This window comes from Gadus morhua, chromosome 7, assembly GCF_902167405.1.
Source record: "Gadus morhua chromosome 7, gadMor3.0, whole genome shotgun sequence".
In the NCBI taxonomy this organism is placed as follows: domain Eukaryota; kingdom Metazoa; phylum Chordata; class Actinopteri; order Gadiformes; family Gadidae; genus Gadus; species Gadus morhua.
The window spans coordinates 23975801-23980800 of record NC_044054.1 but is presented as its reverse complement, the minus strand read 5'-3'; positions in this window follow the sequence as shown (position 1 = coordinate 23980800).

The following is a 5000-nucleotide window of genomic DNA, read 5'->3' as shown; positions in this document are numbered from 1 at the left end:
CTGAAACTGCCACATCTGCATCTGATAATGTCGTTAAAGTGTTCCATTTTACGGCGGTAATGAAAACAAGCCGTGCATCATTTCTACCCCCATTTCAATTTCAAGTCATTCATTCAACCTGCATGTTCATCTTCAATCAGAACGACTGCTGTTTATGGAAATCAGACACATATACGGTCCTGGGGAGGTTTGATGACATGACTATCCTAGACAACATCGTTAATTTGGTCCAAATTATACAATTGTTTTTTATTTAGGATGCCTAGACAGTTTGTAGGCAGGTCGTTCCGGGAAAGAGTAAATATATTCAACCTCTACCGGAACAATTATTTTGTAAAGTGTGTAAATATGTATGGATATTCGTATGAGAGGGAGCCTACTATAGAGGCCAAAAGAAAAACGAACAACTAATTTCATGATTCAATGATTGAAAAGTTATTAATCATACTAATATTATCCTGAAGTCAAGAAAAGGGATCTGACCTTCAGAAAAAACCTTATAACCTTATATTTTCTCTTTCCCTCATATGGAGATCTTGCATATTTTTTCCCATTACTAATATTTAGAAGAAGTGATTTTTTGTCCCAAGCCTTAAATGCATTGACACAAACATAAGGCACACAGCCGATCTAAATTAACTGTTCACTGCAATATTTGGATCCACCCTTTTTTATTTTAGAGGGCACAAGGCCAGTGCAAAGGGCAAAGAGTATAAAAGATAGATAATCAGTATCAGAATTAGTGCATATTCATGTAATTAAGCGTTAATGTATGGGCGATATGGAATATGAAGGTCAGTTAGCAAAGACGGCATTAGTTACTAAAATGCCTTTCCATCCGAGTCCTTCACACCCTGTTCAGCAGTCAATGACAAGCACTTGAACACTAAGAGACCTCGGGCCAAACAAGCATGAATCCATGGGGAGGGGGGGCAGGGGGAGGGAAACAGAGAGGGAGGACGAGAGAGAGCCTGTTTCACAGCTGAGAATTGACTGGGATTTCGGTATATTAACTCCCGTTTGCTCTGGGCAGGCCCTCAGGGTTTTGAACTTCACTTGCCCCAAATGGCCGTCGCCTTCCCCTGTGTGAGAACTAAAAGAGAAATTGCATTTTGCCTGATCTTCCGCTGTTGATTTGAACTAATCTAGTCTGTACAACCAGTCGGCTGTGTATTTGATTTTTTTTCCACCGTCATGTTTCCTCCCACGTAAACAAACTAGACTAGCGTGGGATGGTGGTGTTCTTCCAAGTCATTCAACCCGTTACCGTGGAAAATGAAATGAAGACCCACTGATGAGTAGCTTAATCGACCATTAAGCATAACTGTTCCGCTATATATGTAACGTATTGAAAATGGCCAATGTAAAGCGAGCGTTCATATTCAAGAATAGCATGCTGGCATCTTTCATAGCAATATCATACTATTTGGATAAATAATTGAAAATTAATGTATGAGTGAGTATATAAGTGTTGTATTTGTCATATGCACGAACATGAGTCATTCTGAACAGTGAAATTCCTAAATAACTAAAAATAATCACAAATAAGGGCAAAAATAGCTCAAATTTGGCAAGAATAACAAAAAAATGCATTACAAAAAAGAATAGCCAGAGAATGTCAAAATGGCGGACAAAGCAAAAGTATTTTATTGGTTTTAGGCAAAAAAAAATCATATAACTGGATAATAAAGAATATAAAAATGTAATACCGTAAATATGAAGTGGAGTTGTGAAGATTAATATGTATATTTAATGTAACTAATGTACATTGAATGCGGTAGTGACCTAAGCATGTGTAGACACATTCATGTGATCCATTAGATCATTACGACTCGTGTTGCTGGTTGAGAAGCCAGATGGCCTGGGGGGAACAAACGCTTTGAGAGTCTGGTCATGCATCCTCCAATGCTCCGGTAGCGTCTGCCTGACGGCGGCAATGTGAACAGTACCTCTGTACCAGAGCTCTGTACCAGGAAGTGAAGCAGCCAGAGAGGATGCTCTCAATGGTGCACCTGTAAAAGTTGGTGAAGAAGATTCTGGCAGGCGTATCAGAACTTTTTGAGTCTCCTAAGGAAGCAAAAGCACTGTGACCCTTTCACGCATGACCCGCGACGGTCATGCTTGAACGGGTGCAAACGGTAGGGGTCTGAGTACGAAGCCCTGATGGGTCTCCGGTGCTGACACTCAGTGTAGTGGAGGTGAGGTTGCCCGTTCTCAGCCCAAGGGCTCGGACCATCAAGAAGTGCAGGATCCGGTTGCAAAGAAAGGTGTTGTTATCCCCAGGATTCTGAGATTGGGAAGGAGTTTAGCAGAGGCTGACAGGTTTGAACGCTGAGCTGTAATCTAAAAACAGCATCCACACACTTGTGTTTTCCTTATCCAGGGGGGAGAGGTGTCTGTACACACCGCTGTTGGGTGTCAGGAAGGCTGGAGCTGACCTGGGTTATGACGAGGCGCTTCTTCATGACGGAGGTCAGTGATATGGGCGGTAGCCATCAAGGCAGTTGATGGGAGGTGGAAATAATGCAGACCTCTTCCACCTCTTCGTTTACCTGACTCCATAGTTTTGTCCTGTTGGGAGATGGAAAATCCGAGTCAGGCACCGTAGGGTCCAGGTCGGTCTCAGTAAATCCCAGCACGTTGCACTTTGCAATGTCCCGCTGGAAGCTAATCAGTGCTTGTAGTTTGCCCACTTTATCGTCCAGGGATTAAACATTTGCAAGTCAAATGCTAGGTAATGGCGGATTGCGGTATCTCGTCTGAGATCTGCATAGGATTGCGGCATGTTTGCCTCTCTTCTTTGTCCTCTGTGGGCGGAACTCAGGGATTTTCAATTCCAAAGTGCAATGATGTGCCATCCACATAAAACCTACTGTTACAATTGTTTTTTCCACCATAGCCGCTTCAGTCTCACAAAGACACCAACACATAAACACACACACGTCACTGTATCATTCACGTTTACAAAGATCCACAGCCCTGGGTCCATGACCAGTTCCATGATATAATGGTACAAAGCAAGCTGAATATGCGTTGTTTCCACCTCAGCTGTAAGCAAAGATGTGTTCAGAGACGGGTAGGCTGACCGAGCAGGTGGATAAGGACTTAGCAGCTCGGGACATCCGTCCTTTAAGAGCAGCAAGAAGTGGCGGAGTCTGGCTCCGAGGGGTTTGATTGTTGAATTCACAGCTTATTGTTTATTATTCGTTGGCTTTCATTTGGGTTCCAAGCAGTTAAGCTTAATATCGTTCTCCATTAAAAAAATGTATTGGCCCTCAAAAGTGCTTAAGGTTTAGTTTGTCAGTCAGTCAAAAAACCAACCCTGGAACGAAGAACAAGGGAGTTTCACAGCTTTAAAGGGATGGTTATACAATGAGTGGAATTGAATTGGTTTTTATTGTACAAAGTAAAGCAGCATGAACTGAACAGATGTAAGCCATTTTCTGGTATTTTTCCATACAGTACCGTTTTAGGAAGCACCATTTTGGAAAACATCCCCCAGGCTCAAAGACATTATCATTGTGTTACTTATGAGGAACCTGCTCTTTTCCAAAGTCTCTCCGTCCATCTCTCACTCTCCCTTCCTCTCCGTTTCTCTGACACTCTGTCATCTGCCCCCCACCCAGTGAGCACGGCTGGTGTCTAATTGGTTCATCTGTCTGTTCGCGCTCGCGCGATTGGTGGATCTGGCCCGAAGCCCCGGGTCACCGGGGGATCTCTTAGTGACAGCAGCATTTCACACAAAGGGACAGCCAAAGAAATCAGTGAGTGTGTCGACCGTTCATCATGAGAAGAAACCTCTAATGTTTTAGATTCTCCCTATCGACTGCAACAAAACACCAACCAAGCCTTCCCATGAGCCTGTAAAACACGTCTCAGGGCGAATGTATGTCCCTCAGAACCACGCTCGATCGATATCGAGTTGTCTCGCTGGGAACTTCTGATGTCTCTGAAACACTGTCCGATAAGGGTGGATGCTTACAGAGAATAGAACAAAGGGACAAAAACACTGGCACAACATGGGAGTGTTAAACGCACGTTCATCACGCCATGTAATGATACAATATGAATTAACTGCTGTGTTTTGTAACTTGTATTCCCTGATTCCCTCCCTCATCGTCATTTCGTTTGTTTTCCACGAAATACGTAAACGATGCAGAGGAGGTTCCCGGGACTCTAGAGAATGCACCATCTAACACCACCCTCAAGTTTATGCAGCGGGAACCATAAATAGAAACACGTGCAGGCCCTGTAGGCACCCTCCCCCCCCCACACATACACACACACACTCACCCAAACACACAACCTCCGTTTAAATTCACCACTCAGTCTAATCCCAGTGCTGAGCTGTGAGCGTCTACAGTTGGGAAATCTCTCTCAGGGTAAAGAAGCAGCAGCAGCTTTGATGTTTGAGGACAACAGCAAAATAGTGCCGGGGAAACGTGGCTCATGGCCTGTGCTTTTCTCTTTCTCCCCACCCAGTTACTCTTCTCCTCTGTCCACTCCAGCCCTGCTGTGATTGGTTGAGAGAGAGAGGATGTAGATATGAATGCGCAATATGGCTCTGTGAAGTTGTGTGCAAGCCATACACAAATAGGAGACGAGGGGCCATCGCTATGCAAGGAAACAGTGATGTAGCTACTGCATTAGTCATTTTTGTTTCCATATCGTGTGTGTAGGAAGGTCTGTACCCAGTTGGGGTGTGCCGTTATTGAAAACTGGGGGTTGGTGGTGGGGTTGGTGGTGCACCCGAAGTACACCACAGTTACCAACAACGATGACTTTTATTGGCTTAATCAGCTGGAATATAAATATCATTTTTCTCCGCTTTGAGTATTTAGTCTTTGTGGGTAGGAAACATCTGGTTAATAGTTCTATTGTCACAGGCATTGTTGGACTTGTAGGACATTTATGTGGAAATATTAAAAGGCAGTGCAGTCCTGTTATTGTATCAGGAACAATGAGTCCACAATGCTGTGGTATAAGCATATTTGTGTTGG